Source organism: Rhinopithecus roxellana, chromosome 15 (assembly GCF_007565055.1).
Source record: "Rhinopithecus roxellana isolate Shanxi Qingling chromosome 15, ASM756505v1, whole genome shotgun sequence".
NCBI classification, from domain to species: Eukaryota; Metazoa; Chordata; class Mammalia; order Primates; family Cercopithecidae; genus Rhinopithecus; species Rhinopithecus roxellana.
The window spans coordinates 7,613,531-7,627,365 of record NC_044563.1 but is presented as its reverse complement, the minus strand read 5'-3'; the positions used below and the strand labels follow the sequence as shown (position 1 = coordinate 7,627,365).

Sequence of the window (13,835 nt, the reverse complement as noted above, 5' to 3'; positions counted from 1 at the left end):
GATAGATAGATAGATAGATAGATAGATAGATAGATAGATAGATAGATAGACAGTCCCTTCACTTTTCTCTGGTGGAAAATGGACTGAACTTCTACAGTTTCAATAACTACATTGAATTTAAAACTACTAGATGAATGGTTTTGCTGTAAATAGAGAAATAAAAATGATATTCTCTATAGAACTGTCAACATATTCAGAGCAAGTTCTGTGTTCAATTTAACTTAACATCTCTTGGAGCAGGGTTCAGCAAACTACAACCCAAAAGCCAAATCTACCAAATTTTTTATTCTGGTAAGAAAACAAGAAGCTTATTAGAATACATGTGGCCATGCTTATTGGTTTATATGCTGCACATGTCTGCTTTCATGGAACAAGGGCAGAACTGAGTAGTTGCAACAGAAACGATATGATCTGCAAAGCCTAAAATGTACATAGTCCCATTGTACAATGATATTTTGGTCAACAAGAGATCACATATATGACTGTGTTCCCATGAGATTATAATGGAGTTTCCCTATACAAGTGTACCATTTTTATCTTTTCTATGTTTACATATGTTTTGATATACAGATACCAATGTGATACAGTTGCCTGCAATATCTAGCACAGTAACATGCTGTTCAGGTTTGTAGCCTAGAAGCAACAGGCTATACCATATAGCCTAGGTGTAAAGTGGGCTATGCCATCTAGGTTTGTGTAAGCACACTCTATGAAGTTGTACAATGATGAAATTGCCTAGCAATGCATTTCTCAGAACATATTCCCATTAGTAAGCAACTCATGACTGTACTATGGAGACCTTTACAGAACAAGTTTGCCAATCCCTGTCCCAGAGCTCAATATGCTTAAGAGGTTTAATTCATTGACTGACAGGCGAGGAACTAGTATCTATATGACATGTTGATTTCCTGTGTTCTGAAAAAATATATTTATAAAAATCAGATTAGCCTTGCTTTACAAGGACCATCTCTGAGGCAGCTGGTTCCTGGGCTGCCCAAACAAGCCAACCAAGAAAAATAGCAATTGTTCTTCTCTGAGATTTGATGCCACCTTCAGTTGTACGGTACAGAAACATGTAAAAAATCTTGCCATACGTTGGTTACAGAACACCCACTTTCCAGAAACACCTCATTAGAAAGCACATACCAATCGCCAGCTGTCAGTGCTTTAATTTTGACATGAAGTGAATCAGGGGGACAGTATATGTCAAAGTCTGAAAGATCCAACAAGAACACATCAGTGCATTTCTGTCTTAGGAAACAGTTCAGAATCATCTTCCTAGAGAGAAAACATAAATATATCTGAGATCTAAGAGAAATCTTAGAAACAGAATCAAGGCAGCAAAGTCAGAGGACCAGGGTCTGAGTAGCAGGAAACTGAGCAACAAGGGAACCAACAAGGGAAAAGTTGCTCCGGGCCCAATTCCTCTAGCAAAAGTCCTTTGTAAATACTAAAATTCACAACAGAAGGTAGGGAAGCTCAATCTGGAACTCCTGCTCTAAGCCAGAACAATCAAGAGGCCGAAGTAGTTCCTAAGAAGAAGGACATTTTCTAGCCACAGGCAGAAGGAAAATCAAACTCGCTGGAGGAAATGGTCATGCGTAAAGCATGAAGACAGAAAAATGTAAAAGTAAACCAATAGAAAAAGACAGCATACATACTAACCAGAGGAAAATGTGTATGAATATAGCTACATCAGACATAACGGAAAATGGGAAGGGGCAAGTTCTAACTTACCTAAGAATGCCAACTAATAGAAGGAATGATTGAATGGGGGTGGAGGTGGGGCAGAAATCAATATTTGCAGCCACCACAATAATAATTACTTGGGACAAAAATCAGTGGATGCTAACACTAGTAAAAATTTGACAAGAAACAGGATTTTTTTGGTTTCAATAGCTTTGGGGGTACAAGTGATTTTTTGTTAGATAGATGAATTATACAGTGGTGAATTCTGAGATTTTAGTGGACCCATGACCAAGTAGTGTACATTGTACTTAACGTGTCATTTTTTATCCCTAGCACCCCTCCCAACTTCCCCCCCACCACACCCCCCGCTTCTGCATCTCTGAAGTCCATTATGTCACTCTGCATGTCTTTGTGTACTGATAGCTTGGCTCCCACTTATAAGTGAGAATATACGGTTTTTAGTTTGCCACCCATGTGTTACTTCACTTAGAATAATTGCCTCCAGCTCCATCCAAGTTGCTGCAAAAGACATTACGTCATTCCTTTTAATGGCCAAGTTGTATTCCACGGTATATATACGCACCACATTTTTTTTTACCACTCATTTGTCAGTGGGCACTTAGGTTGATTCCTCATCTTTGCAATTGTGCATTGTGTGGCTATAAGCATGCATGTCTTCTTCACATAATCACTTATTTTCCTTTGGGTAGATACCAAGTAGTGAGATTGGTGGATCAAATAGATTTACTTTTATCTCTTTAAGGAATCTCCGTATTGAAGAAATAGTGTATGTAAGCATCCTCCCAACAAAATACTATTTTTTGCCTCTGATAAATAACTTTATAATAAATAACAAATAACTTTACAACATGACAGGCACCACCTTAACCAAATGCTTTTATAATAGGTCTTGATATCTAGTGCTCCATTTTAAATACTGATTCATGTTATACCATTGATTCCATTCCATTGATTCATGTTATACCAAATATAACATGAATATAACATGTTATATCAAATATAACATGAATCAATGGAATGTTAAAAATATTTTTTTCTCCTAGATACTGATTCAAATTAAAGTAAGAAATTACTTGGCTGACCAATCAACCCTCTGGAACTAGTCAGGCTGATTAATTTTTGCATTCCGACCAGTTAGGAAGTTTGACTTTTTTTTTTTAATTATAAAGATGGAAGCATGATTTTGGAAACTTGTCCAAATAGTGGTTGTGAGCTAAGAAACATAATTGTGCCACTGCACTCCAGCCTGGTGACAGAGTGAGACTCTGTCTTAAAAAAAAAAATGCAGTTCATTCAACATGCACATTGGGCATGTCAACAAAAGCCATCTCTTTGAACAAATTTCTGAAATTTATGATTTATACCACTTGGTTCTCCACACCCAAAATAAGTCACAGCAACAAGGAGATGAACTAAAGCTAACCTCCAAGGGAGCCTTCATGATACCAGATCTAAAGCAACGACCTCTCAGGATGCAGACTGCAAAATGAAGCTTGCCCGCTGCCTCGCGTGACTTTATAGCTCACAATGAACTCAGGCGCTGCATACACACACCTTCTAATGCTTTACCATGTACTCAGCCCGGTTTTCTAAAAATCCTAGCCTTTCCTGATTACCTGGGCTCTAAAGTTCAAGAGAATAGGTGAAGCATGAAAATTGTTGTGCCCAGCGATCTGTCTCTTTTTTAGGTCTATGGGAATGACAGAAAAGTAAATGTGTATAATTTCGTGCCATGTTTTTTTTTTTTTTTAATTTTAGGATCTGTTATTGTGGAGGTAATTTGAGCAATACAAGGAGACCCCACCTGACTTACTGATGTGCCTGAACCTTCTACCCACCTTTTTTTATATTCAGCATTTCAGCAATCCATCTTATCCCTCCACCTGTACACTAGTTTGGATTTTTTTGCAATTTGATAATTTATCATAAATAGCTGTAGTGATTATTATAAATGTTCAGGACTTTTTACTACCATGGGATAGTAATGCAAGCAGTTTTTATGTAAGGATACAACTCTGAAGTCAACATTTCTTAATCATTTTTTAAACATCTAGATCTCTTTAAAAAGTATTCAGAAATTCACGGTAATCTATTAAAAAAAAACTATTACCATGTGCAGGTACTTATCTTGTACACTAGTTTCTGTCTCCACTTTCCCCTTAAATGACCCCATTTCTATTTTTCTCTTTACAGCCATACTCCTAGAAAAAGCCACTTATACTCATTCTTTTGGGTTTCTTTCTTCTCATACTTCCTTAAAGCTGATCCAACCAACTTTCACCAACACCTCTCCACCAAAACTGTCTTTTATCAAAGTCATCAATGCCCCTCACATTGCTAGATCTAATGGACAACACTTAATTCTCATCCCACTTAACTTTTCAGCAACAGATAATACAGTTGACAGCTCCACCTGCATGGCTCCCTGGACCGCACTCTGCCCTGGTTTTACTTCCAATTGACCTTCTCATTGGCTCATTCAGAGGTTCTGCCTTCTCTCAGCAACCTCTTAACATTGGATATCCCAAGACCTAAACCTTGGACTGATTATCTTCATTTTCCTCACTTCTTTGCTTTGAACTCATGCAATTTTACTAGCTTTATGTATTAGTATGTGCTGATGAATCCTAATGTTCTACATTCAGTCTGGACCTTCTCCCTTTGAACTCCAGACCTGTATATTCAAACACTCACTTGCTCTCTCCTCTTGGAGATCTAAGCAGTATCTTAAACATGACATTTTCAAAATAAGGTTTCCAAACCAACATCTTCCACATTTTTATCCAAGATAGTAGCATCTCCTACTTTATAGTAGCTCATAAATCCTAAACTCTCCAGATTCCTCTAACATACTTCATATCTAGTTGTCTGCAAATCCTTAGATCAATTTACCTGACCTCTTCCTATGAAATCCATGCTACATCTAAACCAGGGTTCTCATCCTCAGTACTATTGACTCTGGGCCCAGATAACTCTTTGTCATCAGTGGCTGTCTTAGGCACTGTGGATGTTCAGCAGCATCCCTGGGTGTATACAGATGCCAGTAACACACTAACACCATCACTATAACGAACAAAGTTGCTTCCAGATACATCCCCCAGAGGGTAAAATTGCCCCTGGCTGAAGACCACTGGCCTTATAGTCATCACTACCTAATCCCTCTCCCTACTTCAGTCCCTGCTTCCTCTTGGGGTCTGTTTTCCATCCAGCAGCCAGGGTGATCCTGATAATAAAAATCCAAGTCAGATCACATCACTCCTCCATTCGGAGCTTTCCAGGGGGTTCCCATTTTATTTCAAACAAAAGCCAAGTGTGTCAATCAACTTGGAGAAATGAAATGAGGTACTCCACTCATTGTTTTAGGTGTTTCGGTTATTGTTTTAAGACCTCATCTGTATGACTTCACCTCTCCAATCATGCTGGCCTTGTTCTGCAAACACTCAGTGACTTTACATCAACTGTTTCCATAGTCTTGAACAGCCTTCCCTCCAGGATCTGCCAGGCTCATTCCCTCACTTCCTCCAGTTCTTTCCTTAATTATCACCTTCGAGGGATGCCTTCCCTGATGCCGTATTAAGGACCACAACCCTCACCCAAGAATTCCCTATCTTCTTTCTCTGCCTCTGTCCCCTAAGGTGCATTTACTCTTTCTTAAAATACTATAGAGTATGTTTTTTTGTATACTCTGCCTCCTCCTACTAAAGTGTGAACTCCATGAGGGATTCTTTGTGGAATAAATGAATGATTAGGCCCTGTTACCAGGACCAACCACAACTAAGCCTTAGCTAAGGGCATGAATCGGCAACTGAGAAGAGTTAGTAACTGTACCCTTATAAACCTATTTCTAATGAGCATTGAAGCTTGAAATTACATAAAAGTCAGTCTTGCAATAACTAGAAACAGATATATAATAGTACAAGCTTTATTCATAAATAAAACTTCATAAAGTTAAAAGCAGTGGCAGCTCCTATTTTAAAAAGGGAATAGTGGAAGGCAGCCTGCATTTTATTTAAAATCACAAGTTAGGTTTTTCAGATGGATAGCAGTTGAGATCATTAAATCCCCTTCCTGCTTCTCAGATTTTCACAAAATAGCACATTAAATCCTCAGTCCTAAGCAATCATGGCAGAGATTCCACATGGCCTTTCAGTACCAAAGTGGACAGCTGCAGTTTCTTCTCTCGCAAAAAAGGTATTCATTTGATGAACAAGGGAGTGTAGCAGTCAGATTCTTACTGAAATGGAAGAAAATAAAATATACGTCCCAATGTAAATATTACTTTGCTACTTCTAAGAGCCTGTTATTCATAAGTAAAGCAATGTATATGTATGGGAGTGCAGGAGAAGGTGTAAGTGGAAGGTAAGGAAGGAGAAGAAAGAATATGTTCTATCCTTGAGACTGTAATCCTTAAGTGTTTAATGATTCAAGTGCAATGTATGTATAAGTGAATAAGGAGGGCCAGGCGCGGTGGCTCACGCCTGTAATCCCAGCACTTTGGGAGGCCGAGGCAAGTGGATTACAAGGTCAGGAGATCGAGACCATCCTGGCTAACACGGTGAAACCCCATCTCTACTAAAAAAAATACAAAAAATTAGCCGGGCATAGTGGCAGGCGCCTGTAGTCCCAGCTACTCGGGAGGCTGAGGCAGGAGAATGGAGTGAACCCAGGAGGTGGAGCTTGCAGTGAGCTGAGATAGCGCCACTGCTCTCCAGCCTGGGCGACACAGTGAGACTCCACCAAAAAAAAAAAAAATAAGTGAATAAGGATACTTTTGCCCTCTAAGCTACGAAGTACATCCCAAATGTTCTAGGTATCCTATTTACTCTCTATTAAACACAACTCCATCCTTTTATTAATAGCCATATATTAATATGTGTGGATTTTTCACAATACGCCTTCATATGGGGCTCAAGAATGAAAAGCTGTACTACCTTACAGTCATTTGGTACTTTCTGGAAAAAGTTGCAACACAGACTTATGACACTTCTGAGTTCACTTTCCCAGAGATCGTCAACATATCTAAGCCACTTTGTAGGCTCAGTGTTAATACTCATTTATTACGGTTCAGAACTTTATTGATATTGAAATTGATAGCTATTTTCTTTTTAGTTAATTATAGTATTTCACCTACTACCCAAAATGGATAGCTCTTAGTTATATGGGGTTCCCAGTTAGTAACAGGTTATCAAGACCACCATGATCAATAAAAACTTCAACAGACATAGGAAAGCATGAACTTGCATTCTTAAACTAGAAACATTTTAGGCAAAATGCACCTTAAGACAAATGTGTGCCATTTTCTTGACAATTGTATTGACTGGTATCTATGACATACCTGGACAAAATTCATAAGATGCCAGTTTTGAGAGTTCTTACCAAGATTGTGTTGTAGAAGTTACTGCCGTGTCTTCATTTGCAATGTGTATCCTCACCTCTATCTCCCATTCATTAACATTGTCAGTTTCCCCATCTCTCGTTTCAACTGCATTTAAAAGAGGATGCTGACTAAAATAAGAGAAGATAGAAAAATATCATAGTGGTTAAGATCTACTCAGATCCTAGCATTTACAAGGCTGAACTTGGGGCCAAATTACTATTATTGGTAGACATATTGATTTCTGCTTCCCCCCACCACCCACCAACACACCCCACCCCAGAACATCACAGGCAGTATTTGTAATGCTAAGAAGCAAAGACTTAAAAAACAGACTTCCGGGTTCACTTCTTGATTCCACCATCTACCAGCAAATGATGTCGACCAAGCAACCTAACTTTTCTGTGTTTCAATTTTCTCACCCTGAATTGGCATAATAGTATCTACCACCACAGCTAGGTACCTATAGTCCCAGCTACATGGGAGACTTCCTTGAACCCAGAAGCTCAAGATCAGCCTGAGCAAAATAAGGAGCCTCAACCACTTAAAAATAAAAAAATAAAAGAATAGTATCTACCTCATTGAGTTAGCAGGAAAAACAAATACATTCCTACAAGCACAGTGCAGGCATAAGGTAAGTGATTAATAAATGTTAACTGCTACTATAATTATCTGTGGGAAGAGTTCTGTGTAATGTGGCTCTTCTGTAATTACTCAGGGAAAAAAAAAAATTCAGTTCAGGATTTTAACCAGAAAAACCTAGTTGAAAAATTGCCCAAAGTCCTGCCAAATATATCACACTTGTGCTAAGACCTAATCAAAGTGGTTGTTAATGTTCTGAATTTTTTTTATTCTCAGTTTTTGTGGGTACATAGTAGATATGTATATATATGGTACACGAGATATGTTGATACAGGCATAAAATATGAAATAAGCACTTAGACTTTCTCAAGATGTCAATTAAAAAAAGACCCAATCTTAACCCACAAATCCTGTTTTAAGATGTCTCTCTCCCAACACTGTCAGCCCTGCATAGTACATGCTGATCTTGATACCCTGATGAGTTCAGTATCTTTTAGACTTTATTATACTTTCTCTTATTGCCTTCAGGAAACTTGCAGATGGGCTTAAGTTTAAATAACTTCAATAACTTGATTTGATTGACGAAAACCTATCAGGTTTTCAGTGACCCTGATGCTTATATCAAAAAATAAGTCATCATTTCATTTTTCAATAATATTCCCAGTATTCCTATGTTCTAGGGGACAACTTTTGAAGAATACAGGGCCAAGTGATATGGTTTGGAATCTGTGTCCCCACTCAAATCTCATGTTCATTGTAATCCCCAATATTGGAGGTGGAACCTGGTGGAAGGTGATGGGGTCATGGGGGTGGACCCTTCATGAACGGTTTAGCACAGCAGTCCCCAAACGTTTTGGCAACCGGGCCAATTTTGCGGAAGACAATTTTTCCACGGATAGGGGATAACGGTTTGGGGATGCAACTGTTCCACCTTAGATCACCAGGCATTAGATTCTCATAAGGAGTGTGCAACCTAGATCCCTCGCTTGCGCAGTTCACAATAGGGTTCGTGCTCCTATGAGAATCCAATGCCACCGCTAATCTGACAGGAGGTACAGCTCAGGTGGTAACGCTGGCTTGCCGCTCACCTCCTTCTGTGCGGCCAGGTTCCTAACAAGCCAGGGACCACTACATCTCCATGGCTCAGGGGTTAGGGACCCCTAGTTTAGCACCATCCCTTTGGTGCTGGTCTCATGATAGAGTTCTTGGGAGATGTGGTTTTTTAAAAGTGGGTAGCACCTCCCCCCGACCACTTCCGCCTGCTCCAGCCCTGTGAGTATGCCCGCTCCAGCTTTGCTTTCTATTGCCTTATGCCATGAGTAAAAACTGAGGCCTCCCCAGTCATGCTTCCTGTACAGCCTGCAGAACAATGAGCCAATTAAACTTCTTTTCTTATAAATTACCCAGTCTCTGGCATTTCTTTATAGCAAAGCAACAGAGGACTAAGACACCAAAGATCAAGAGATTTGTGTTCCCATTAGATTTTGGTGTCTCCTCCACTCCCCTCGCTGGTTGTACCATTTGATCTTTCAGGTTTGGAATTTTTATCTGGACAGCAAATGACGCCGGGGCATGGACAGGGGTCTAGTACTCCTTACTCACTTGCGGACAACACACGACAGAGGCATTTCAGATCGGACAGTAGAGTCTCTTGAGATATACTTAATTTTTGTTTTAAGCAGAAGAACTTCCCTGAGTGGCTACAAGACAAAGAGAGGTTTTAAACCCATATTTGTCTCCAGTATCTCAGGAAACTTACAGGCATTTACATAGATACATCAAGCTTTCTAAAAATGGTCACACTCTCACTAAACTATAAACAGCATCTGTGCACAGGAAACAGGACCATTTTCCAAACTGACAGATGGGTTAAAATCTGGCACAGTGCTTGTACATAAAAGGCAAGCAATACTTGTTATTTAAAAGAGAAAGGTGCTTTGTGATTCACATTCAAGAAAGCAATTGACAACTCTTTTTGAGACACACAATTGTAGTGATGCATTGCTTATTCAAAGAGAGCATGGGTTTTGAGATCATATGAATCACATTTGGAATTTGGAGCTGCCTCTATTCATCATGAATCCTTGGAAATCGTGTTTAAACAAGTAAGTCTGTTTTCTTATTTCTATAAAAAAGCAATAATTATGGTGGTAAAGAATAATAGTGATTAAATTATCAGCATATAATAAATACCTAACAGGAAGAATAGCTGTTTTCAGGGGGGTGGGGTGGAATGGAGTTAAGACAATTAATAGTAAAATATTTTTCTAAGTACATTTAGCATATGGTTCTCAATATAAGGCCCAGTCTTTGACAGCATAGGAAGATACGATGATTCAGAGATACCCTATTCATTACATAATTTTAAATGCTCCTATCTCAGATATATCCTGCTCTCTTTGGATAATTTGAAAATATAAGCATAGATAAAATGAAATGAACATACTACCACCACCCAGATTATTAACATTTGAATATTCCCCACTCCCCCCAGTTTATATCAAGGTTGATAGTGCCCCCCAATACATGCCGTGGTATATTAGACCTGTAATGTGCTTCCCAGATCCCCTAAGGGCTTGTTGACCCAGCTGTTGGGAATGCTGTTGCCAGATAGCCTTCAGCCATCAGCTCTCACCCCCTCCAAGAATTGTGTAGCTGCTGAGAGCTGTCTTACCCCCAGCCACGCCCCTCTCCCAGGGTGGCCCACTTCTGATCACCTACCCAGCAGGAATGTGAAGCCCTGTGTAGGGTCAGCCAAAGCTGTCTTTGAGCCTGTATCACAGCTCAGCTTTGCCCTTTGCCCAATCTTCTTTCTCCCAAAAGCACTTCTTAATAAATATTCCGCACACTCAACTCTACCTCAAATTTTGCTTTTGCTTTCTGTGTTACCCAATCTGTGGCATTTATCTAAACCTGATCAAGTTCTATTACTTCTCTTAGCATTTTATTTGGGATAATGAAAAAAATAAGGATTATCATAGCAAGATTTTACTAACTTTAAAAGCTTTTTAAATCAAGTCAAAATTCCAGTTATACTTTTATCAGTGATATGCACAGTGACTTAGTATACCCAAAATATCTGGTGAGTAGGGGCTAGGGCTGGGAGATTACTGAATATTTACTTTGAAAAGGCTTCTGATGCTTGATTAGTGTTACTCCCACCTTCTGTTTGCAATTGACCAAACTTCATGAATTATAACAAATAATTAGTTAGACAAACTGTTGAAAAACCTTGTGATGCATGGAAAATACTTTCCTCCTTCAAAACATTCAACTCTCCAGCCTGCTCCATCACTAAATGAATAATTAGTGTTTGCAATTACCACCCAACAAGAAAAAAGCATTTAGCATCTCCTTTCTTAACTGCTTCTGTCCTAAATGTGATCATTAAAGAGTCTAGCCATACTACAAATAGACACTTAATGACTTCTGGTTTGTATGTTGAAGGAATCATAAGACACTTGGGTTTTGACAGCCATTTCTCTTACTTGAGTTACAATACCACAGTCATGAGGATGGTAGAAAAACTCATAGTAGACATTTGGCAAAACATGGGTTACAGGGCAGCCATCTCCTAGAAACACTTCATCGGGGTTTGTATACAAATTGTAAAATATCGTGGGTTTAATCCTGGCAAAGAACCAAAACTGGGTGCAGTGTACTTGAATAGCTGAAAAGCAGAAAAGAGAAACTTTCTGTTAGCATGCAATTAGATAGATCAGCTCAAAAAAAATTTAGCATGCCCTGTTAATACAAATGAAGAGATCATCCCTTACTAAAACAAAATGTCTTAAGAGGTGAACAAATTTGCAAAACATGGTCTTTGTATTATTACTTCATCCCCTAAAAATATCCACACATATACTCATCCTTCAAATACATTCTTTAGTGAATCTATATATAGGGGAAAAAATCAATACAAAGTAAGATTTCATCTAACCCTCCAAAGTCACTTATTGTAGAAATAGAATCACAAGACTATATCCATATTATAATGTTTACACTAAGTGTAGAGCATTTTCTGTCTCCCTTGTTCAACTGAAGCTGTTTGAAGCAAGCCCTTTCGTTTCTACAGAAGCAAGCACGTTTCCATGTTTATACCTACAGTTCCATGATATATAAAGACTTGTCCAGAAAACTCAAGTTAGCAACCAGGCTTTCATAGAAATCGAGTGAAAACAGTGCTCTCCTTTCCCTTCTATCTTGAAATATCTGGACATTAAGTTTTTTTTAATCTGGAAATGGAAATAATTTTCTGATATAATCTGCTACTTGAATTAGGTCCCAGGGGAAGAGAATTAGAACAAACCAGAAATTATGAGACTGGGTAGGCATGAGTTTTTGTTTTTGTTTTTTTTAAGAGTAAGTTTGGCTATTCTTCTAGACTTCACTAAAGGAAAATTTTTTCAGTTGCTCTTAAGATACTAGAAGGAGCCTGAGTTCTCAGGAGATACTGAAAACTCAGCAGAGAAACCGAAGCTATATAGATCTGCAATCCTTTCGCAGAAGGGGCTATACACATTGCAAATAACTGTATGAAAAGATGTTTAATATCATCAGCCATTATGGAAATCCAAATTCAAATCACAATTATCACTACACACCTATCACAATGGCTAAAATGAATAATAGTGAAGACACCAAATGCTGGTGAGGACACCGAGAAACTGGGTCACTCATACATTGCTGGGACAATGTGAAATGCATCAACCACACTGGAAAACAGTTTGTCAATTTCTTTAAAAACTAAACATACAACAACCATATGACTCAACCATTAAACTCTTGGGCATTTATCCCAGGGAAATACAAATGCATGTTCACATAAAATATACATAAATGGGCCGGGCAAGGTGGCTCACTCCTGTAATCCCAGCACTTTGGGAGGGCGAGGCAGGTGGATCACAAGGTCAGGAGTTCAAGATCAGCCTGACCAACATGATGAAACCCTGTCTCTACTAAAAATACAAAATTTAGCCAGGCGTGGTGGCATGCACCTGTAATCCCAGCTACTCAGGAGGCTGAGGCAGGAGAATCACGTGAACCTGGGAGGTGGAGGTTGCAGTGAGCCAAGATTGCGCCATTGCACTCCAGCCTGGGTGACAAAGCTAGACTCTGTCTCCAAAAAAAAAAAAAGTACATAAATGTTAACAATAGCTTTATTTGTAATAATCAAAAACTGAAGGCAGCCCATAGTGTCTTTTGGTGGGTGAATGATTAAACAAACCATGGTATAATCATGCCATAGAATTCCACTCAGAAATTAAAAAAATCAAGCATTGATACATACAACATCTTCGACGAATCTCCAAGGAATTATGCTGAGTGAAAAAAAAGTCAATTCCAAAAGGTTGCAAACTCTGAGCCCATTTATATAACACCCTTGAAATGACAAAATTGTAGAAATGGAGAACAGATCTTTGCTTGACAAAAATTAAGGAATGGGGAGACAGAAGGTGTGGCATGAGTGGTTCAGGAGGAAAGTAGAAGTGGCTCTAAAAGTAGCATCCTGATTACAACAGAGATATTCTGTCCTTTGGCTGCATCAATATTAATATCCCAATGTAATACTGTATTGTATTTCTGCAAGATGTTACCATTGGGTGAAGCTGAATAAATGGTATACTTAATCTCTGTATTACTTCTTACACTGTATGTGAATCTACAATTACCTAAAAATAAGACTTTCCTTAAATGCAAAAGCCCCAGTTATTCATATCCAGATTGGCAAAAATAAGACTATCTGTGGGCACCAATTCGAATTAGAGAACGATTGAGCAAGAGAGTTACTTTTCAGATCTGCACCTGTGGCCCCACAGTTCCATTCCTAGATATGTACACACGCACACATAAAACACTCAAATACAAACAATACTTATAACAGCCCAAAGCTGGAAAAATTCTATCAACATGAGAACAGAAACAATTTACAATGCATTTATTCAATGCAGTGCATTCAATGGAATGCTAAATAGTAATTAAAATAAACCAGAGCTACAAATGTAAATCTCCAAGTGATGGATAACAAAAAAGCTGTAGAATTAAATAGAAATAGAAGATAAATGCCTGAAAAACATATTTATGGATCCACAAATTTGATGTAAAATTGTAAAACACACAGGAAAATGAATAATTACCGAACTCACATATGGGCAAAGAGGGAAGAGAA

General features: G+C 38.6%; 1 protein-coding gene across 1 annotated transcript in view; it reads right to left on the bottom strand.

The window, feature by feature from the left end:
* Window positions 1–13,835, bottom strand: part of LOC115893454 (oocyte-secreted protein 4A-like) — a 64,936-nt gene that overhangs the window by 17,049 nt on the left and 34,052 nt on the right. The window contains exon 3 of the mRNA XM_030917155.1: window positions 7,087–7,215. The gene's annotated coding sequence lies outside the window, so the exon portion shown is untranslated. The remainder of the gene's footprint in view (window positions 1–7,086; window positions 7,216–13,835) is intronic.